The 24,122-nt window shown below is 44.1% G+C and overlaps 1 protein-coding gene across 3 annotated transcripts in view; it reads left to right on the top strand.

Moving 5' to 3' along the window:
- ZBTB9 (zinc finger and BTB domain containing 9) overlaps positions 1-24,122 on the top strand; it is a 62,012-nt gene that overhangs the window by 24,791 nt on the left and 13,099 nt on the right. For 2 of the 3 annotated variants that reach the window (XR_008711666.1, XR_008711665.1), the window contains exons 2-3: positions 11,330-11,436; positions 12,015-12,232. The gene's annotated coding sequence lies outside the window, so the exon portion shown is untranslated. Of the gene's footprint in view, positions 1-8,091; positions 8,611-11,329; positions 11,437-12,014; positions 12,233-24,122 lie in introns of those variants that run through there. The other variant, XR_008711667.1, reaches the window with a different exon arrangement.

Here is a 24,122-nt window from a genome sequence, read left to right as displayed (position 1 = left end):
GAGTCTAATCCTGCTATTTGTTACGTAGGCAAACTCTTATTCACTGTGGATTATTTCCTTGTGGGTTTTCTAATTTTGGATTGTGAGCTTTCTAATTTTGGATTGTGAGCTTATGTTGATGGCCTTGAGACAGACCTTCATAGGCTATTGTGAAGATTGGATAAATTAACTCATATGATGGTATGTCTCAAGTACAGGTAAAAATGAAATCACGTTGAAAAGAATAGATTGAAGGGCCAGAATGATCCACCCGGTCATGCTGTGTAAAAATAAACAAACAAAATAAAATAGAATTACATGCTTAAGCCATCAAACCCTGGCAAGAATCACACAAGGGAATAATATCAAAAACTCTCTCCCAGACACCAAGCTCTTTACTCACATTAGCTTTACACTTTATAACAACTGTGAGGACGGTGATATTCCGTTTTATGGAACAGAAATGGCAACAGGGTCATTAATTTATAGCTGATTGGGGAACCCCAGTTAAGACCCAGGTCGGAATGATTGTAAAGTTCATGCTCTTTTAAATTCACTCCATTATTTCTCAAAACAATTTTTAGGGAAAAAAATAATCATTTGTACTACATATGTATTTTTTTCCCCCAGTTTCAGTTCAGGCCAGTTACCCCCATGGATCATTAAATGTGTTAAATAACTAATGAAAAGGGGAAACGAACACATAAAACTAGAAAAGAATTGCATTTTAAGTAGAAAAAAATTAGTTTTCATTTTTCCAATTTGGGATTTCATTTATGTACAAAAAAGGCAACAGGAAGCTTACTTATGAGAAATACCTACAGCTCTGAGAATCTAATAAAAAAATATCTGAGCTGAGCATTCCAAAACCAACCAAGCAAACAAGTGTGAATTTAATTTCTGAATAAGGAATTTCCAACATAGCCTCAACATATATTATTTTACATCAACAAGCCAGGCAGCATTAAAGCCGACTGGTGCCAACGTATTTCAGTGTATGTTACCCAGCCCCACACAGGCTGATGGGATGTGCCCACTAGGAACGTTAGGTTCTGGGTCTGCCCGTCTTGTCTGTCAATCTCTTTCCAGAATCATCTTCCAAGGAAGAGCCAGGATGTTCAGGAATTACCAACTGTTTTAAATATTGTCAACATAAATTGCACCTAGCATTTGGAGTTAGGTGATTTGATTTTAATAAAGTAGACTCAATTCACTATTTAAAATATATGGTATGAGTTTATTTAAGGTACTAGTCTTGGTCTCTTGATTTAATCAACAATCCACCAACTGACTATTTGTCACTAGTTGGTACTTGTCATTTGATATAAACTTGATTCAGGGACTTCTCTGGTGGTCCAGTGGTTAAGATTCTGTGCTTCCATTGTAGGGGGCACAGGTTCAATCCCTGGTTTAGGAACTAAGATCCAATATGCTGTGCAACCAAAAAAAAGAGTTTAAAAAAATTTAATATCTTCACATCTCAGATTTGACTGTAGGTTACATTTTATTATAAGGACTTTAAAATGTTTAATGCTGTTGAATAATTAACTAAATAATTAAAGTTAATCATTAACTTTGCAAAAGTATACACAGAAGAATGGAAAGATGATTTTGTTAACGTATTTAGCAAAAACAGATGATGCAAATAAGTAGAGTCCTGGGAGGTTAACTCTCTGGAACTAATTGGTCAGATTTCCTTTTTGGCTATGAGTTTATTTTTGCCAGACTCTGAGAAGATCAACCACCATTCCCCCCCAAAAAAATACTGACATTATTTTATTTTTCTAAAACAGCCATGCCATATAATCTGGATTATTTTTTCTATAACAAATGTGTACTGACTTTAACAAAACAAATTAGATGATTTTAATACTATGACAGCAATACAAATAAAATATTTTTAAAATTGAATTTTGTAATCATCTCAATTTAAAAAATCACCTTGGCTTCCTATTTAGTCAGAATCCCTTAAAGATAAGCCTTCTTGGGACTTTCCTGGTGGTCCAGTGCTAAGACTGCATTTCTAAGGCAAGCGGTGTGGGTTTGATCCCTGGTCTGTGAACTAAGATCCCACATGCCATGTGGCATGGCAAAAAAAAAAAAAAGCCTCTTCCTTTTTCAATTTCTACAGGCTATAGTATCAGTTATCCCAAATGAAAACCTGCTTTCCACATCGGCCTTAATAAAGCCACCGCCAGTTGCATGAGGGCCACATCCCAGCTGGGATGGTAGCCCTCAAGGTCATTTCCACACTGGCCTGTGCAAAGGTTTCTCTGAGCTCTGACCCCAGGGTTAGTACTGTTAGGTGACAGGGCATATATGTGCCACTGCACAAAGTATTCCAGGTGCCTCTCCAGAAGATAGTTTTCTACTCATATCCGCAAGCCCTGGCCAAGGATATGAGTTCCCCGAATCCTAGCCAGTGTTGAATATTTCCTTCCCGTCTGACTTGTCTCTCTGATTGGTATAGTGGTTATCCCACTGGAATGATTTCTCATTTCATTTACTGCATTTATCATTTCTAGAAGTCCCACTTCGTTCTTTTTCAAACCCGCCATATCTCTTTTTCTAATTTTCTATTTCTCGCAGATGTGTTCAACCTATTTCTTTACGATCATACACTTCATTATTTTACAGCCTGTATAAGATAGTTTCAATGTCTAAAGTCTTTGCATGGGGCTGCCCCTAGGCCACAGGATACCTTTAAGCAAATTAGAAAAAGTGGCCCTTCTTCAAGCATGTAGTCCTCATGGCTCAGATGGTAAAGAATCTGCCTGCAGTTCAGGAGACCCTGGCTCAATTCCTGAGTTGGGAAGATCCCCTGAAGAAGGAAATGGCTACCCACTCCAGTATTCTTGCCTGGAGAATTCCATGGACAGTGGAGCCTGGCAGGCTAGAGTCCATGGGGTTGCAGAGTCAGACACGACTGAGTGACTAACACTTTCACGTTTCTTCAAGCACACTTTTGGAAAAGTGAGAAGATTATCAGAAAACCTGACCAGCTCTGCCAGGGAGAACTTTCCTGCACTCTGTGGCATACACACGCACCCACACTGTCACCCCCTCACCAGTCCCTGGGTTCTGGGCACATTTGCTGATGGCCAAGCCCTCTGTGCCACCTGTGCCCCGAGGTGTCTGGTTTGGAGTCTAGCAGAATTTGGGTTTCTACGGCAACAGGCTGGAGCCTGATTTCCTTGTGCCCTAAGTTATTTTTTACTATATGCTAGTCATTATATTGGAAAAATTGTTTGTAGGGATAATTTGAGTACCAGGATGAAGGAAATTTCTTCCATAGAGAATTTCTTTTGCTTCTTCCAGGAGCCTGGGTACCTGGAATATACTCAGCCACACAAAGTCAAGGCTTGGGATATCCTGGGTAACCCAGGTAAACAGAACCAGGCTGTCTTTCTGGCAGGTTGGTCCACTTTAAAATAGTTTACCCTCATCCTGCCTTATTCGGGGGAAAGGGTCTCCTGTTTGACTTCCCACCGGGCAGGCCCCTAGGCTGTGATGGAGACCCATTCTTCTCCAGATGTCATCAGAAGGGAAGGTCAGCCCTCCCCTAGTGGACAAAGGCCCTTCCTTAGCAGGACAGCAGCCTCTGGGCTCCTCCCACCTTGGTACTGGTGACCTACAGACTGACGCTGTCCGCCTTGTGAGTTCTTTACAGAGGATGTTTTCAACGTCTTGTCCAGCTTACTTAGTTGTTTTCAGCAGGAAGATGGCTGGAGAGCGTTATCCTGCTATTACCAGAAAGAGAAATCCTGTTGCTCTAATTTGCATTTCTTTGATTAGTGGTGCATCCCAGCATCTCTTCTGAAGCTGGTAGCAGTTCAAGTTTCCTCTTCTGTGAAATGCCCTCTTTTCTCTTGGCCTCCTGCCTTTCTCGTGTTGATTCACACGTGTTCCTTAAATACTCTAGGTATTCATTCCATTTAATATATGTTTTTCTAATCTGCCCTCCATCTAGTCAGTACCTTGATGGTGTCCTTCACCAAACAAAATCTTGGATTTTGATGTGGGCAAATTTTCTGTACTGTCCGCCTCTAGAGTTGTGTCGGTCTCATCCTTCATGACTGTTTAGACCAAGCCGGTTCTTCCAGCCTCCTTTGACCTGCACCATGTAGAGGGGCGCTGCTTTCCCTGTAGTGGTGACCAAGCCGAGTCTGCAGTGTCCGCAGCCTCACTGCATTGCTGCTTCATTTGTTAGCTTCCCATAAACCCCCCATGTCCCTCACATGTGTTGCTGTTAAACCAGATCCTGGGTTTAGGAAGTTAAGTTTTAGACCTTCAGGCAGGATACAGATCTCTATTATTTTTCATCCTGATTCAGCCCACCATTCCAGGCTGCTGAGTTATTTTTGGGCCCTGATTCTGTCATCCGGTGCTTTGGCTGTCCCAGTTTTGTGCCACCTGAAACTTTGATAAATATGTCATCCATTCCCACGTCCAAGTAACTGGTGAGAATGTAGAACATGAGAGGATTCGGGCCAGAGCCCTGGACCATGTCCCTGGAGTTCTCTTTCAGGCAGCTATTGATCAATCGATGGTCACATTCCACCAAGAATGACTGAGAAGCATCTCAATGCCTGAGCCTGCTCTTAAAAAAAAGAATGGATATATATATATATATATATATATCTAACTAACTCACTTTGCTGTCCAGCAGAAACCAACACAACATTGTAAATCAACTATACTTTAAAAATTAATATAAATGAATAAACGAATGCCTGAGCCTGGGCTAAGCCCTGAGAATACAAAGGTGGCAAATGAAATAAGTTCTCCAGTCTCAGAGGGTTCACATTCTAGTGAAGGAGACAGATGCATTTAAATATGGTATAAATTCTGGGCATCCCTGGTGGCTTAGTGGTAAAGAATCCGCCTGCCAATGCAGGAGGCTTGGGTTCGATGCCTGGTCTGGGAAGATCCCACATGCCGCAGAACAGCTAAGCCTGTGGGCCACAACTACTGAGCCTGTGCTCTAGAGCCCGGGAGCTGAAACTACTGGCCCACAATTACTGAAGCCTGCACACCTAGAACCCGTGCTCCTCAACAAGAGATGCCACTGGAATGAGAAGCCCACTCATCACAACAAAGAGTAACCCCCCACTTGCCACAACTAGAGAAAAGCCCATGTAACGACGAAGACCCAGCACAGTCAGAAATAAATACATAAATAAAACTTTTTTAAAAAATAAAAAATATAAAGTCTAACACACTTGTTTGGTACTTTTGATTTCACATAGAACTCCCTTCAAGGACTATCTCTTTTTAGCCCTGTTTAGGATAGGCAGCCAACTGGGAATACATTTCTTTATGTATTAAAAGATTTTATTTTTTAATTTTTTGTTTTATTTTAAAATATAACTTTATTTATGTATTTCTGGCTGTGCTGGGTCTTCGTTGCCGCACAGGCTTTTCTCTGGCTGCAGTGGGTGGGGCTACTCTCTAGCTGCGGTGCCCAGGCCTCTCACTGCAGTGGCTTCTCTTGGCGCGGAGCACGGGCTCTGGGGCATGCAGGCTGCAGTGTTGCGGCTCCCAGGCTCTAGAGCACAGGCTCAGTAGGTGTGGTGCACGGGCTTAGCTGCTCTGCGGCATGTGGAATCTTCCTAGATCAGGGATCTAACCTGTGTCTCCTGCAGGCAGATTCTCCACCACTGAGCTACCAGAAAAGCCTGATTTTATTTATTTTTTAAGAGTATATTTATTGGCTGCGCCGGGTCTTCATTGCAGCATTCAGGATCTTTTAGTTGCAGCATGGGGGATCTAGTTTCCCAACCCAGGGTCAAACCCGGGGCGCCTGCATCAGGAGCACAGAGTCTTAGCGACTAGACCTCCAGGGGAATCCAGCCATCCCACATTTCTTATGTTCTCCTGAGGGCTGTTAGGATATTAGTCCAACACTCTGCTGAAGTTCAGGTGTCTACAGTAACAGCAGAAGTATTTCCACCAGGACAGAGACCTGTTCTTTGTGAATGTATGCAGTGCCCCCTTTATAAGTGCTTATTAATGATTTGTTCATAATCCACTGCCAGTTTTGTTAGTGGCAATTCCTCCAAGACCTCTGAGGCCGTTCTCTCACTCGGCTGGGATGTAATTCATCAGGGCCAGGAGATTCAGGAAGACTTACAGTCTTCACTGTTTATCTGAGGAGGGTATTTACCTTTCAGACCAGCAATCACTAGCCTGGTGAAGCCCTCTTCAGAGTCCAGTCCAGCCTCTCTGCTTCTGGGAGGCAGTAATACAGTGTTTTTCCAGTAGGAGGGGTGGGGGGCAGGAGGGGTGTCCCTGCGCCTTTAATGAATTATGAAACTCATTAAGCAGGTCGGGACCAGTGTTTCCTTTTACATAAAAGGGAAAGGATAGAAAGAATCAGCACTGTAGCTAGCAGGAGTACATGTTTTATAAAATTTCCTTTTAGTTATACCTATGTGTTCTGGATCTAAAATACATCTCTTACTGAAGGTCATCCCCAAAAGTTTAAAAGCTACTGGCATAGTGATTAAATCGGTTCTCTCAAGTCAGCCAGGGGACTCTGGGCAAATTACTCAACCTAACAGAATTTCCTCATCGGTCAAACAAGATTGGGGCACCCATCTCCTTGTGTTGTTATGAGGATTAAATGACACAAGAAGTGAAAACTACTTGGTTCAGCACCCGGAATGGAATGTGTACAGAAGATGCTTTAAAGACAAGCGCGCCTGGCCTTGTTCGTTTCTCATTCCCAGCGCTGTTAATTCACTTCCTACTTTCTATTTTCGGCAGTCTGGAGAAGAAAGTCTGCGACTTTCTAGCAATCCTGGATTTTATGGATATTATCTTATCTCAGAGGGTTTCAAGGCTCGTAAACCTGCTTCTTCCGCGGCTCGAGGCTGGCGCCGCCTGCACTTGAGGGCGGTCCGGCGCGCCCTCGCCCACCGTCTGCGGTTGGAGTTCAGCCTTCCGGGGCCCCTCTGGTTACATGGGTAGGGGTGATGATGAGTGCTTTGTTTCAAACCTAGGTTTTCTCCTTCCTTTTCCTCTGAGGGAAGCCCTTCCTCCCATCCTTGTAAGCTTTCTCCCGACTCCTGGGGTTCAAGGTGCTTCTTTCTCCTCCTCCCAGCATCCCAGCCCCCTGGCGCGGGGTGGCGGGCTGAGATGCGCTCAGCCCATCGCCCCAGCTCGATTCAGGCGCCGCCCTCACTGTTATGGGGCCGGGGGCGCTGGAGAGCGCCCAGCGGTAACCCCTCTCCCGGCCCGGCGGGGCAGGAAGGTCGGACTACGAGCCCACCTCCTCCCAGGAGCAGGCACCTGGTTGGTGCTTTATGGCCCACGTGAAAGCTCCTGGCTCACTCAGCCCCTCATTCAATCAGGGACTTCACATGAAGTGCTGAGGATACAAGATGATTAAGAATGGATCCCTGCTTTTAAAAAACTCAGCCTTTAATGCCACCCCTCAAAATATTTAAGCAGCTGTTGTGGTGGATACGGGCTTCTCAGCCTGCCAATGCAGGAGACGTGGGTTCTGTCCCTGGGTTGGGAAGATCCCCTGGAGAAGGGAATGATTACTCACTCCAGCACTCCTGCCTGTAGAGTTCCATGGACAGAAGAGCCTGGTGGGCCACAGTCCATGGGGTGGCAAAGACTGAGCGACTAACACACGATAAACCATAATGGAAAATAATATTTTTAAAAAGAATGTATAGGAACTTCCTTGGTGGTCCCGTGGCTGAGACTTCTCATTCCTAATGCAGAGGCCTGGGTTCCATCCCTGGTCAGGGAACTGGATCCCACATACCGTAACAAAAGATTCTGCATGCCACTACGAAGACCCAACACAGCCAAATACATAAACATTTAAAAATAATAATAATGTTTTTTAAAAAAGAATGTATATATAACTGAGTCACTTTGCTATACAACAGTAATTAACGCAACATTATAAATCATATATATTTCAATTAAAGATGTTAAAAATCAAATATGTTAGCATTTATAAAGTAAGGAACAGAATCAGGATCCAAGAAATTTAAGGGGCAAAGTTTGATTTTTAAAAGGACTGGTACCGTTTCAAGGGTTTTCCTCTTAAGTTGTATATAAAACAGGAACCATCCTCATTTTTATTTTCAGATAACATATTTGGTACCATGTGTTGAGAGGGTCACGGGATCCTGGGGCATCACTTGGAGGCCATGCTGAATGCAACATCATACCAACAAAACCCTGCGTTATAAAGAAGTCCACTCCGCTTCTGGACATAGGTCCCTAAAAGTGACTGTGGGGCTTTCTGCTCTCTCCACAACTAGCAAAGGAGCATCACTTAGAAAAAGCTTTGCAGTTGGTGTATCAGCTGGCAATGAAATGTATACTTCTCAAATATTCCAAGGTTATACACCTTCTTTTAAAAAATGCAATAATAAAAGTTTTAATTCAACAGGTATTGTAAGGCTTTTTAGTTTTTGCTAAATGATGGATGTGCTTTTGTATCTCATGATTTTACTTTGTATTTCCTTGATGACTAAAGAGTTCAGCATCTGTCTTTTTTATGTTTATTGGCCACTTTTTTTTATATATAAAGATCTGATCAAGTCTTTTTAGGGCTTCCCAGGTGGCACTATTGGCACTTGATGGCAAATAGATGAGGAAACAATGGAAACAGTGACAGATTTTATATTCTTGGGCTCCAAAATCACTGTGGTTGGTGACTGGAGCCATGAAATTAAAAGACACTTGCTTCTTGAAAGAAAAGCTATGACAAACCTGGGCAGCATATTAAAAAGCAGAGACAGTACTTTCCAACAGAGGTCCATCTAGTCAAAGCCATGGTTTTTCAAGCTGGACCATAAAGAAGGCTGAGCTCCAAAGAATTGATGCTTTTGAACTGTGGTTTTGGAGAAGACTCTTGAGAGTCCCTAGGACTGCAAGGAGATCCAAACAGTCAATCCTAAAGACAGTCCTGAATATTCATTGGAAGGACTGATGCTGAAGCTGAAACTCCAATACTTTGGCTACTTGATGCAAAGAGCTAACTCCTTGGACAAGACCCTGTTGCTGGGAAAGATTGAAGGCAGGAGGAGAAGAGGGCAACAGAGGATGAGATGGTTGGATGGCATCTCTGACTCAATGGACATGGGTTTGAGCAAGCTCAGGGTGATGGTGAAGGACAGGGAAGCCTGGCGTGCTGCAGTCCGTGGATCTCAAAGAGTCGGACACGACTAAGTTACTGAACGACAGCAAGGTGTCGTTACTGCACTAGCAGTAAAGAAGTCTTCCCTGGTATCAGCTGCTAAAGCATCTGCCTGCAGTGCGGGAGACCTGGGTTTGATCCCTGGGTCTGGAAGATCCCCTGGAGAAGGAAATGACAACCCACTCCTGTATTCTTGTCTGGGAAATCCCGTCAACAGAGGAGTCTGGTGGGCTACAGTCCATGGGGTGGCACAAGAGTCAGACACGACTTAGTGACTTAACAACAATAACAACAAATTATTTACTCTTTAACTTATTGGAATTCTTTACATATTATGGATTCCCGTTCTTTATTACATGAATTGCAATTGTCTTTTCTCATTTGTGGCTTCTCTTTTCGTTTTCTTTTTGGTTTCATGTAGAAATTCTTTACTTTAACATAGTCTAATTCATGAGTTTTTCCCTGTATGGTTTATGCTTTTATGTGAATTTTTAGATGACTCCTTCCTAGATCATAAGCATATTCTCCTATATTGTCTTCTAAAACCCTTATAGGTTTGCTTTTCATCCTTGGATTAAAAATTCTTAGACTTTTAGTCCACCTGGAATTAATTCTGAGTTTGGTGTGGGGTAGGGATTCATTTTAAGTTATTTTTATGTGAATGCCATTCCTCCCTGCACTGTTTACCAAAACATTCACCTTTCCTCAATTTCTCTGCAATACCACCTCTTATATCAGGCGTTCGTATGCATGGATCTGTTTCTATGGCCATTTGTCTCTGTACCAGTTCAACATTGTCTGAATTTTGTAGCTTCATGAAAAGTCTTGATATCTTTAGGCCAACTCTCCTCTCACTGTTTTTCTTCTCAAAAGACATGGTTAGAGCTAGGCTTTGATCTTTATAAAGTAACTATTTGATTAGATATTTATCTAATAAAAATAGATATTTTTCTATAACCTTTCTTTAGCCAAAAATAGGTTATACATTTTTTAAAAATCTGTGCTTTACCAGTCCTGCGGACTTTGTGTGTCACATTCAGTTCCAAAAGAAATTGATGTTCATTATGGGAAGATCAGCTGAGCAGAGACCTAATGCTCTGCTCAAACATTAGAGTTGAGTCCCCGGCCTATCTTATCCTCAGTAAGAAGTGTATATAACACTAGGTTGACTTTAAAAATAGTCACAACCTGAATGTTAAGAGTTACATTTTATTCAGTGGGGATTTTTATGACTTCAAGCCCAGGAGACAGCATTTCAAGTAACCCTGGGAGAACTGCTCCCGGGAGACGAGGGACGGAATCAGGTTATATAGAAGTTTGTTACAAAGGGCAGGTGGTAGTCTGAACATCAAAAGCATTTTTATGAATTAAAGAAAACCAGATACCTCAAATTAAGGAATTTAGCACTTTTCTATATATGGGAAGATGCAAGAGTCTGGGCTCACCGAAATCATTCCTTTCACATGCATCTCAGCTATCTGGGGTCAGTATCCTGTGATTTTTCACATCCTGAGTTCCTCAGTGCTCACCGTAGGGAGTGGCTGCAGCTAATGGCTGCTCGATCAGGCAGGTATTCTCCTTCCTGAGTGCCCTGGAGGGCTGGAAGCGCTGACGACTGTGACATCCCTGTTTACTGCTATGGCAGGAAATAGTCAGTTTCTTAATAAGTAGAAGTGTTTGTATCCATTTCATGGCTTAAAGTGTATCTGAAGATGGGAGGATGGAAGGAGGTCACGGGGCTGGCGCTGGTACTGGAGGTGACATACCACCAGCCCCTGCAGCATTTCTTCAGCTCGGGCTGGCTGAAAGGGACAGAAGAGAAAACTGAGGGGAGGGGGACTCAAAGGACACCCTTCAGTTTGGCATCCCTCAGGCTGGGAATGAGGACAGAGAAGGGGAAGAGCTGGGAGGTGGCAAGCGATGGCTGGGGATGGTAGAAAATGGCAAGACAAACCTATGGCAGGAAGGTGGCATGCAGTCCATCGTCAGAGAGTGCAATAGGGCCAGACACCCTCCGTCTGCGTCTCCCCACCCCCGCCCAGTGCTGTGCAGGGGCCGGAACTCACAGGACAGCTCCTGCAGCTAGCTGGTGGCAGTGGTTCTCCTAGACATCACCTAGCAACTGCTCAGAACAAAGATGCAGAAGAGAACTGATTGTTTCTCCCTTCCTTTCTCCTCCAGTTTGTTCCATCAGCTGTGTTAGACAGGATGGTGGCTGATCCTTGCCATCACGGAGTTACCTTCATAGCCTGATGATGGGCCCCAAACAAGTGGATTGAAAGAACAAGGTATGCAGCTTACTTGGGGGTGTGCCTCAGAAAATCTTTTTGAAAAAATTAAATTTCAACCAACTTGAAATACATCCTCTCCCACAAGCCATTTTCCTCCAGGTGCTATCCCTTTCCAGTGAGTCATTTTATCCTGGCATCACCATCTTTGTCTGCACATCACAACCTGGCCTACTCTGGCCACGGCCCCTTCTTAAGACCTGCTGTTCTCTTCTGTTCAAGGCTGAGAGTCACGCTACCATTCCCCAAAGGGCACCCCTGTTTGAGTCCCTGTCTAAGCAATCCTGTGCAAAGAGCTGGGGTGGGCTTTTACCATTGGAGATCTGGACACTGGCCTGAAGGCCAAACCTAGTGTAGGTGTCCTGCAGGTAAGACCATCTCTTTCTCCTGGAAGCTGGGGAAGCGGGTGTAGTCTGGGAGGACAAGTCTCTGGCTGCAGGAGGACATGCAATCTATTTTATGGATGACCACCTCAGTACCAAAGGCAGTGCAGTCCCTGCAAGCCTTCAGCATAGCCTTCTGGGCTTCCCGAGGTGCTCACAGGAGCTCCGGCACATTATACCTTTGTTCTCTTCTAGCTCCTGCCCGCCTGCCCTGCCAATGCTGTCTCCCCAACCCCCAGCCAAGCTCATGTGGCTTCCAGGTGTCTAGAGACCTGACGCCCACTGCAGTGGCTGATTCCAGAAAGGCCACGGCTGTGCAACAGGAATACCGTGCTACAACTGCCTCCCCGCCGCCTCCTTCTCCTCCTTCTGAGAACGTGTGTGTGTGTGGGCGCCGCATCCGACACAGAGAGGTGGGTGAGACAGGATCCTTGCTTTCATCAGGCAGGCGTGACTCAGTCTTAGCCTCTAGCTCTACACACGCTCGCCGTCTGCACTCCGTCTGCCCCCGTTCTCTCTGGAACACTCACATGCTTCACTACCACCCTTGCACTGACACAACCTGTAGTGAGTGGGTTGAATGGTGCCCTGCAAAAGATGCCTCCACATCCCAGCCCCAGAAACCTATGAATGTTAACTAATTTGGGGGTAAAAAGGGTGTTTGCAGATATAATTAAGAATCTTGAGATTGTCCTGGATTATTGGGTGATCTCTGAATCCAATGGTGAGTGTCCCAAGAGACACATGAGAGACACAGGCAGAAGAAAGGGCCTTGCTGGGACTTCCCTGGGGGTCCAGTGGTTAAGAATCCCCCTGCCAATGCAGGGGACACAGGTTCCATCCCTGGTCTGGGAGGATCTCACGTGCCGCAGGGCAACTAAGCCTGCACGCCACAAGTACTGAGCCTGAGTACCCTAGAGCCCGCATTCTGTAACTAAAGAGGAGCCCCTGCTCACCCCAACTAGACAATGCTGGTGCACAGAAATGAAGGCCCAGCGCAGCCAAAAATAAATTTAAAAAAAAAGAAAGAAAGAATAGACGGCCTTGTGAAGGAGGAGGAGAATGGAGCTCTACAGCCACAAACCAAGGGACATCTGGAGCCTCCAGGTGCTGAAGGAGGCAGAGTGAGACCCCCTAGAGCCTCGGCAGGAGCCTGGCCCTGCTGGCACCTTGGTCTTGGACATCTGGCCTCCAGAATGGTGAAGATAAATTCCCATTGTTTTAAGACACCAGCTGGTAACGATCTGTCACGGTGGCCCCAGGGAGCTAATATGCTACCCTTCGACAAATCCGGTGTCCCAGTCCATGCCCTGCCCTGAGCCACTTGATGGCCGCATGTGGGGGTGAGCACCCCACCCTTCAGACACTCCCTTCACTCTGCTTCCCGACTCCACAGAACACTTTCACAATCTTTCACGCTGGAGTCCTCATTTCCTCATCCTGACTTCTAAATGTTGGAGGCCCCCAGCTCAGCTTTCGTGCATCCCCTCAGTGAGAGACTTCCCTGGTGGTGCAGTGGCTTAGACTCTGTACTCCCAATGCAGGAGACCAGGGCTTGATGCTTGGTTGTGGAATTAGGTCCCACATGCCGCAACAAAGATCCAGTACAGCCAAATAAATAGTGTAAATAATTTTTTTAAAATGCCCTTGGTAAAAGCACCCAGTTCCTGACTCTAAACCATCTGCGTGATGACTCTTCCAAAACTTCGGCAGGAGCTTGGCACACAGTAGGGGCTCAAAAACTACTTGGAGGGGTTCCCTGGTTGCTTAGTGGTTAGGGTTCTGGGCTTTCACTACCATTGCTCAGGTTCAGTCCCTGCTCAGGGAACTAAGACTGCAAGACTGTACACATTGCAGCCAAATAAAGAAAATCCAAAAAAGAAACAAAGCTGAAAAAAAAGAAAAATCCTTGAAGAGTGGGTCTTTTCACATAAATCGCCATTTTTATGTGTTTACCACATTCACTTTGAAAGCACTTTTAGATATCCTGTCTTGCTCTTCTCTGACAAGCCCTTGGGCACCAGCCCTTCAGCAATTTTGTGGTAGAACCCAGGTGGTGGGATCGTCCATATGTGGCCTGCTGACCCGGACCCCCTCTGGAAAGGTTCTGCTCCGCTGATCAGGCTCTTCTAGGATTTCTCCGCAGAAGGAACCAGTCAAGCATGACTCCACCTTTGGATCATTAAAGCTTCTAAGAGGCTTTCTCTACAACACAGGTTGGCAAAGTATGACCTGTGGGCCGTCTGGCTGGCTGCCTGTTTCTGTAGTTTTCCTGGAACGCAGCCACACTCATCTGTGTACTGACCGTCTGGCGGCTTCCACGCTCCAACGGCGGAGCCCACAGGCCTAGCGTGCTCGCTTGCTGGCCCTTTACTGAGTTCGCTGGCCTGCTCTGGGACAGGTGAGCCACAGTGGAGGCTTTCCACTCCTTGTTCTGTCTGTCCTTCTGTCTCCGATATCAGTTCTTGGCTAGAGGAAGGTTCAACGTTCTTCCCCTTCCCTGCTCAGCACCCTTGTGGGATTTGAACTCATGAGAGACGTGAATCCTGCTGTGTCAGTGAAGATCTCCGTGATTACTGATGACCTTCGCACCCTCCTCCCTCCTGGCCGATGCCTCTCCCCAGAGTGGAGTCTTTGATGATTCATCAGGGGGGTGTCTGTCCACATCTGCTCTCCCAGGATTCTCTCCTGGGGACTCTTTGATGGGCCCCGAGAGTCCAGTTTTGGCTGAGGGCTTTTCTACACCATTCTTAAGACTTCCTTATATATATATTTAAAAAAAAAGACTTCCTTATAGTATAAATTCTCTGATGGGCAACGCCATGGGGTTGATCCCCAAAGGGCTTTCCCTACTCACCATGCATGCAAGGCTTTCCTCAGAGTAAACACTCAGAAAAACCAAGCATTGGGAGCTTTTGCACTCATGGGGCTTCTCTCTCCTGTGAACTCTGCAGTGACCAGAGGTTAATATGATATGCATGATAGCTCTTCCACACCTGTGATATGCACATGGCTTACTTGGGGTGTGAACATGGGTGTGTGATGAGATGTGATCTCTCTCTGAAATTTCTCCTACACTCTTTGTGTTCTGTTCAGCTTCTCTCTTGGGTGGACTGTTTGACCAACAATTAGAGTGACCTCCTCCTCCTGGCAGATATATTCCTTCCCAGAAGGCTGAGCACTGAAGAACTGATGCTTTCAAACTGTGGTGCTGGAGAAGACTCTTGAGAGTTCCTTAGATCAAACCAGTCAATCCCAAAGGATATTAATCCTGAATCTTCATCAGAAAGATTGATGCTGAAGCTGAAACTCCAATACTTTGGCCACCTGATGCAAAGAGCCGACATATTGGAAAAGACTCTGATGCGGGGAAAGATTGAAGGCAGGAGGAAAGGGGGATGACAGAGGATGAAATGGTTGGATGGCATCATTGACTCAATGGATATAAGTTTGAACAAACTCTGGGAGATAATGAAGGACAGGGAAGCCTGGCAAGCAGTCCATAGGGTCACAAAGAGTCGAACACAACTGAGTGACCAAACAATAATCCTGTGTGCTCATTGATGAGAAGAAAGGGCCTCATGTCTCAGAAGGTTCTTTCACACTTGTGACACCGGTGAGCTTTCTCTATTATGAAGCATGGAAGGGCAGCTTGAGTGGTGGCTTCTGATGCTTTCTCCACACCCTCAGCACTCAGACTCGTCCCCACACGGTGTAGGCTGGGGACCAGGGCTACGGTTCTGCCACATTACTCACACTCTCAGGCCTTCACTCTGCAGGGGATGATCACAGCACTAGCCTGGAAACGTTCCCCACACTGGCTGCTGGTGTGGGGTTTCCCTCTGGCGTGAGCACACGGATGGTGAGAACACATGTCTGTTTCTCAGCTCTTTCTCACACCCCTCACATCTACAGGACTCTTTGCCAGTGGAAGTCCTCTGGGCTGCAGGAACAGGTACAAACAAACCTCTCTCCAGTGAAGCTCCTCTGCCAGGCAGCAAGTGGTGACTTCCTAGTGGATCCCTTACTGTACACACTGTATTTGCAGAATCCTTTCTTCTAAGACCTTTTGTGGTTTCTTGGGATCCATGAGATTCTACAAAATTAGCCCTCTGGGGCCTTGCTTCTAGGGGTCCTCCCGATGCCTTCCTTCCAGGCCTTGTGTCCTCAGAAACACCCTGCCTTATTAAGTTGATTCCTGATCTGCTCTCACCATCTGACAAATAACTTGTGACTTGATCCTGATCCTGAGCAAAAATCAATGTGAGAAAAACAGAATAATCAAGTACAACCAAGAGAGAATGACAGCTTCAGCACGTATCTTCACAATCCTGACTAGGACAAAGGATGGGGCCAAAACAGAAACCTCCAAGAACCCACAGACAGTGTGTAGTGGTGCTACATGAAGAATAAGAGGGAGGAGACAAAGGACAGGATGAAACGCATGGGGAAGAAACAGGGATGTTAGCAGATATGCAGAAATCAAGTCCACTGCCAGCAGGAAAGGAGACTGCCTGGGAGCCAAAGGTCCTTGGCGTCTTCACCACCTGCAGACTGACCAGGCATCAGGCCACTGTCCCCTCTGTGCAGGCAGCTAACTCAGAGGAGGGGAACGCATGGCGAGGTGTTTCTGTGGAGGTGTCCATCAGATTCCCACCTGCTGGCTTAGAGACCAAACGGAGACAGAGACTCATCTGAATTAGCGCTCCACACTGGGTTCCTCAACATTGTAAATGACACAAGGGAAGGAGCTGCCACAAGGTGGGGGTCTAGCAGACCCCCCTCACCTGTGAGTGAGGCTTTCCATCCTCAGCTTCCTGCAGGTGTAGCACCCAGGGTGCTTCCCCTTCTCCCAAGAGGATGATCAGTTTAGGTTGGGACAAAAATGAAATTCCATTTATAGCACTGAAAACAGGAAAGGGGAGATAATGGACCATGACCAGCCCTAACCCTTCTGTCAACAGGAACCTGATGTGGCTGGAGGAACCAACAGAAGTAAGACTCCCAGGGGCAGGGTCTTCAGTACAAAGGCCGATGACGCGAGTGCCAGGGAGGTGAGGGCAGACTCAGAGCACAGGGGAGCTGCCCACCCCAGTGAAGAAAACATCCGAGCAGGGCATAAGGGAGAAGCAGAAACAGCCCGCCCTCATCAGAAGGGACCACGCCATCTGCAAGGAGTCAGAAACAAAACCAACTAAACGGACACTTCAGACCCCATCACTGACACATGGGTGGCAGCAAAGACTTGGCTAGCAAGGAATGAACTGAGTCAGACCACATTCCCCTGAGTCTCCATCACGTCCTAATGGAGGTTCTTCTCAGAGGGGTCAGTGCCTGTCCTCACGCGTGGAGGGTTATGGCCATGACCCCACTTCTTCAGATGATCCTGAAGCACGTGGTTTCTAACGCATAGTGGGAAGAAACTGAGGGGCACAGCCAGACTCAGCAGAGTAGGGGCGGCACTGAGTCTCGTGTTTGAGTCTGATGAGCAAGAACTCTGCTACAAAAAGCCGGGGCTCACGTCTAGGAAGACTCTTCCACAGAGAGGGCCATGGTCAGGTCTGTGCGTTCAGCAAATGTCCCAGCAAAGGAAGGTCAAGGCAAAAATTCTGTTTTCCTTCTCTGTTCTCAATACCGCTGGTCACCAGGTGTGTGTGGGAGGGGAGGATTGGGTGGAGTGGGGTGTTCCTATGGCAAGCAGTTCTCACCCCACAGTCATCTCAGTTCTGACACTACCTCTACCTGGGACAGGTCAAGGGCTCTGTCCCAGAAGACCTCCTCCTCTTCCGACACCAGTCTCAAGTCCAGGCTATCTGTCATCGGCACTTCTGATTGAATAGCTATAAACCTGAGCTTCCCACAAACCCCTCCTTATGTTGGGTTAATTTGCTAGAGCAGTTCTTGGAACTCAGAAAAACAGTAAAGGGCATTAAAAGATAAGAGACAAGACACACAGGCAGAGCGCAGGTGCTTCTGCCCCGGGTAGACCTCGGCGAGCAGCCCTCCTGCCACGTGGGTGCATTCTTGTTCACTAGCTCCAAAGAGCTCATCACATCTCACTGTCCAAGAGTTTTTAATGAAGCCTAAGATCCAGCACCACCCCCTTCTCAGCGGTGTGACCTAATCACTTGGTCTTTCTGGGGTCTAGCCTCATCCTGAGGCCATCTAGGGGCCCCACCCTAAGTCACCTCATTAGCATAAACTCCAGTGTGCTCAAAAGGGGCTCCTTCAAGCTAACAAAAGATACTCCTTTTTTTTTTTTTTTTTTTTTAAACTATACAATATTGTATTAGTTTTGCCAAATATCGAAATGGATCCGCCACAGGTATACATGTGTTCCCCATCCTGAACCCTCCTCCCTCCTCCCTCCCCATACCATCCCTCTGGGTTGTCCCAGTGCACCAGCCCCAAGCATCCAGTATCGTGCATCGAACCTGGACTGGCAACTCATTTCATACATGATATTATACATGTTTCAATGCCATTCTCCCAAATCTTCCCACCCTCTCCCTCTCCCACAGAGTCCATACGACTGTTCTATACATCAGTGTCTCTTTTGCTGTCTCGTACACAGGGTTATTGTTACCATCTTTCTAAATTCCATATATATGCGTTAGTATACTGTATTGGTGTTTTTCCTTCTGGCTTACTTCACTCTGTATAATAGGCTCCAGTTTCATCCACCTCATTAGAACTGGTTCAAATGTATTCTTTTTAATGGCTGAGTAATACTCCATTGTGTATATGTACCATGGCTTTCTTATCCATTCATCTGCTGATGGACATCTAGGTTGCTTCCATGTCCTGGCTATTATAAACAGTGCTGTGATGAATATTGGGGTACACGTGTCTCTTTCCCTTCTGGTTTCCTCAGTGTGTACACCCAGCAGTGGGATTGCTGGATCATAAGGCAGTTCTATTTCCAGTTTTTTAAGGAATGTCCACACTGTTCTCCATAGTGGCTGTACTAGTTTGCATTCCCACCAACAGTGTAAGAGGATTCCCTTTTCTCCACACCCTCTCCAGCATTTATTGCTTGTAGACTTTTGGATCACAGCCATTCTGACTGGCGTGAAATGGTACCTCATAGGGTTTTGATTTGCATTTCTCTGATAATGAGTGATGTTGAGCATCTTTTCATGTCTTCTTTGGAGAAATGTCTGTTTAGTTCTTTGGCCCATTTTTTGATTGGGTCATTTATTTTTCTGGAGTTGAGCTGTAGGAGTTGCTTGTATATTTTTGAGATTAGTTGTTTGTGAGTTGCTTCATTTGCTATTATTTTCTCCCATTCTGAAGGCTGCCTTTTCACCTTGCTAATAGTTTCCTTTGATGTGCAGAAGCTTTTAAGTAATTAGGTCCCATTTGTTTATTTTTGCTTTTATTTCCAATATTCTGGGAGGTGGGTCATAGAGGATCCTGCTGTGATGTATGTCAGAGAGTGTTTTGCCTGTGTTCTCCTCTAGGAGTTTTATAGTTTCTGGTCTTAGGTTTAGATCTTTAATCCATTTTGAGTTTATTTTTGTGTATGGTGTTAGAAAGTGTTCTAGTTTCATTCTTTTACAAGTGGTTGACCAGATTTCCCAGCACCACTTGTTAAAGAGATTGTCTTAATTCATTGTATATTCTTGCCTCCTTTGTCAAAGATAAGGTGTCCATATGTGCGTGGATTTATCTCTGGGCTTTCTATTTTGTTCCATTGATCTATATTTCTGTCTTTGTGCCAGTACCATACTGTCTTGATGACTGTGGCTTTGTAGTAGAGCCTGAAGTCAGGTAGGTTGATTCCTCCAGTTCCATTCTTCTTTCTCAAGATAGCTTTGGCTATTTGAGGTTTTTTGTGTTTCCATACAAATTGTGAAATTATTTGTTCTAGCTCTGTGAAAAATACTGTTGGTAGCTTGATAGGGATTGCATTGAATCTATAAATTGCTTTGGGTAGTATACTCATTTTCACTATATTGATTCTTCCAATCCATGAACATGGTATATTTCTCCATCTATTAGTGTCCTCTTTGATTTCTTTCACCAGTGTTTTATAGTTTTCTATATATAGGTCTTTAGTTTCTTTAGGTAGATATATTCCTAAGTATTTTAGTCTTTCCGTTGCAATGGTGAATGGAATTGTTTCCTTAATTTCTCTTTCTGTTTTCTCACTATTAGTGTATAGGAATGCAAGGGATTTCTGTGTGTTGATTTTATATCCTGCAACTTTACTATAATCATTGATTAGTTCTAGTAATTTTCTGGTGGAGTCTTTAGGGTTTTCTATGTAGAGGATCATGTCATCTGCAAATAGTGAGAGCTTTACTTCTTCTTTTCCAATTTGGATTCCTTTTATTTCTTTTTCTGCTCTGATTGCTGTGGCCAAAACTTCCAAAACTATGTTGAATAGTAGTGGTGAAAGTGGGCACCCTTGTCTTGTTCCTAACTTTAGAGGAAATGCTTTCAATTTTTCACCATTGAGGATAATGTTTGCTGTGGGTTTGTCATATATAGCTTTTATTATGTTGAGGTATGTTCCTTCTATTCCTGCTTTCTGGAGAGTTTTTATCATAAATGGATGTTGAATTTTGTCAAAGGCTTTCTCTGCATCTATTGAGATAATCATATGGTTTTTATTTTTCAATTTGTTAATGTGGTGTATTACATTGATTGATTTGCAGATATTGAAGAGTCCTTGCATCCCTGGGATAAAGCCCACTTGGTCATGGTGTATGATCTTTTGAATGTGTTGTTGGATTCTGATTGCTAGAATTTTGTTAAGGATTTTTGCATCTATGTTCATCAGTGATATTGGCCTGTAGTTTTCTTTTTTTGTGGGATCTTTGTCAGGTTTTGGTATTAGGGTGATGGTGGCCTCATAGAATGAGTTTGGAAGTTTACCTTCCTCTGCAATTTTCTGGAAGAGTTTGAGCAGGATAGGTATTAGCTCTTCTCTAAATTTTTGGTAGAATTCAGCTGTGAAGCCGTCTGGACCTGGGCTTTTGTTTGCTGGAAGATTTTTGATTACAGTTTCAATTTCCGTGCTTGTGATGGGTCTGTTAAGATTTTCTATTTCTTCCTGGTCCAGTTTTGGAAAGTTGTACTTTTCTAAGAATTTGTCCATTTCTTCCACGTTGTCCATGTTATTGGCATATAATTGTTGATAGTAGTCTCTTACGATCCTTTGTATTTCTGTGTTGTCTGTTGTGATCTCTCCATTTTCATTTCTAATTTTATTGATTTGATTTTTCTCCCTTTGTTTCTTGATGAGTCTGGCTAATGGTTTGTCAATTTTATTTATCCTTTCAAAGAACCAGCTTTTGGCTTTGTTGATTTTTGCTATGGTCTCTTTTGTTTCTTTTGCATTTATTTCTGCTCTAATTTTTAAGATTTATTTCCTTCTACTAACCCTGGGGTTCTTCATTTCTTCCTTTTCTAAAGTTGCTTTAGGTGTAGAGTTAGGTTATTTATTTGACTTTTTTCTTGTTTCTTGAGGTATGCCTGTATTGCTATGAACTTTCCCCTTAGGACTGCTTTTACAGTGTCCCATAGGTTTTGGGTTGTTGTGTTTTCATTTTCACTCGTTTCTATGCAAATTTTGATTTCTTTTTTGATTTCTTCTGTGATTTGTTGGTTATTCAGCAGCGTGTTGTTCAGCCTCCATATGTTGGAATTTTTAATAGTTTTTCTCCTGTAATTGAGATCTAATCTTACTGCATTGTGGTCAGAAAAGATGCTTGGAATGATTTCTATTTTTTTGAATTTACCAAGGCTAGCTTTATGGCCCAGGATGTGAGCTATCCTGGAGAAGGTTCCATGTGCGCTTGAGAAAAAGGTGAAATCCATTGTTTTGGGATGAAATGTCCTATAGATATCAATTAGGTCTAACTGGTCTATTGTATCATTTAAAGTTTGTGTTTCCTTGTTAATTTTCTGTTTAGTTGATCTATCCATAGGTGTGAGTGGGGTATTAAAGTCTCCCACTATTATTGTGTTATTGTTAATTTCTCCTTTCATACTTGTTAGCATTTGTCTTACATACTGCGGTGCTCCCGTGTTGGGTGCATAGATATTTATAATTGTTATATCTTCTTCTTGGATTGATCCTTTGATCATTATGTAGTGACCATCTTTGTCTCTTTTCACAGTCTTTGTTTTAAAGTCTATTTTATCTGATATGAGTATTGCTACTCCTGCTTTCTTTTGGTCCCTATTTGCATGGAAAATCTTTTTCCAGCCCTTCACTTTCAGTCTGTATGTGTCCCCTGTTTTGAGGTGGGTCTCTTGTAGACAACATATGTAGGGGTCTTGTTTTCGTATCCATTCAGCCAGTCTTTGTCTTTTGGTTGGGGCATTCAACCCATTTATGTTTAAGGTAATTACTGATAAGTATGATCCCGTTGCCATTTACTTTATTGTTTTGGGTTCGAATTTATACACCGTTTTTGTGTTTCCTGTCTAGAGAATATCCTTTAGTATTTGTTGGAGAGCTGTTTTGGTGGTGCAGAATTCTCTCAGCTTTTGCTTGTCTGAAAAGCTTTTGATTTCTCCTTCATATTTGAATGAGATCCTTGCTGGGTACAATAATCTGGGCTGTGGGTTATTTTCTTTCATCACTTTAAGTATGTCTTGCCATTCCCTCCTGGCTTGAAGAGTTTCTATTGAAAGATCAGCTGTTATCCTCATGGGAATTCCCTTGTGTGTTATTTGTTGTTTTTCCCTTGCTGCTTTTAATATTTGTTCTTTGTGTTTGATCTTTGTTGATTTGATTAATATGTGTCTTGGGGTGTTTTGCCTTGGGTTTATCCTGTTTGGGACTCTCTGGGTTTCTTGGACTTGGGTGATTATTTCCTTCCCCATTTTAGGGAAGTTTTCAACTATTATCTCCTCAAGTATTTTCTCATGGTCTTTCTTTTTGTCTTCTTCTTCTGGGACCCCTATGATTCGAATGTTGTAGCATTTAATATTGTCCTGGAGGTCTCTGAGATTGTCCTCATTTCTTTTAATTTGTTTTTCTTTGATCCTCTCTGATTCATTTATTTCTACCATTCTATCTTCTAATTCACTAATCCTATCTTCTGCCTCTGTTATTCTACTATTTGTTGCCTCCAGTGTTTTTAATTTCATTTATTGCATTATTCATTATATATTGACTCTTTTTTATTTCTTCTAGGTCCTTGTTAAACCTTTCTTGCATCTTCTCAATCCTTGTCTCCAGGCTATTTATCTGTGATTCTATTTTGGTTTCAAGATTTTGGATCGATTTCACTATCATTATTTGGAATTCTTTATCAGGTAGACTCCCTATCTCTTCCTCTTTTGTTTGGTTTGGTGGGCATTTTTCCTGTTCCTTTATCTGCTGGGTATTCCTCTGTCTCTTCATCTTGTTTAAATTGCTGATTTTGGGGTGTCCTTTCTGTATTCTGGCAGTTTGTGGAGTTCTCTTTATTGTGGCGTTTCCTTGCTGTGTGTGGGTTTGTACAGGTGGCTTGTCAAGGTTTCATGGTTAGGGAAGCTTGTGTCGGTGTTCTGGTGGGTGGAGCTGTATTTCTTCTCTCTGGAGTGCAATGAAGTGTCCAGTAATGAGTTATGAGATGTCTATGGTTTTGGGGTGACTTTGGGCAGCCTGTATCTTGGAGCTCAGGGCTGTGTTCCTTTGTTGCTGGAGAATTTGCTTGGTATGTCTTGCCCTGGAACTTGTTGGCCCTTGTGTGGTGCTTGGTTTCAGTGTAGGTATGGAGGCGTTTGATGAGCTCCTGTCAATTAATGTTCCTTGGAGTCAGGAGTTCCCTGGAGTCAAGGTTTGGACTTAAGCCTCCTGCTTCCAGTTATTGGTCTTATTTTTACAGTAGTTTCAAAACTTCTCCTTCTATACAGCACCATTGATAAAACATCTATGTTAAAGATGAAAAGTTTCTCTACCGTGAGGGTCACCCAGAGAGGTTCACAGCGTTACATGGAGAAGAGAAGAGGGAGGAGGGAGTTAGAGGTGACCTGAATGAGATGAAGTGGAATCAATAGAGGAGAGAGTGGGCTAGCCAGTAATCACTTCTTTATGTGCACTCCACAACTGGACCGCTCAGAGATGTTCACGGAGTTATACAGAGAAGAGAAGAAGGAGGAAGGAGACAGAGGTGGCCAGGAGGATAAAAGGGGGGAATGAAAAGGAGGGAGACAGATCCAGCCAGTAATCAGTTCCCTAAGTGTTCTCCACCGTCTGGAACACACAGAAATTCACAAAGTTGGGTAGAGTAGAGAGGGGTTAGGGAGGAGACACAGGCAACCTGGTGGAGAAAAAGGAGAGTCCAAAGGGAGAGAGAG

Source organism: Bubalus kerabau, chromosome 3 (genome assembly GCF_029407905.1).
Source record: "Bubalus kerabau isolate K-KA32 ecotype Philippines breed swamp buffalo chromosome 3, PCC_UOA_SB_1v2, whole genome shotgun sequence".
Taxonomy (NCBI): Eukaryota; Metazoa; Chordata; class Mammalia; order Artiodactyla; family Bovidae; genus Bubalus; species Bubalus kerabau.
The sequence above is the reverse complement of the archived record's forward strand: the minus strand, read 5'-3'. Positions and strand labels throughout refer to the sequence as shown.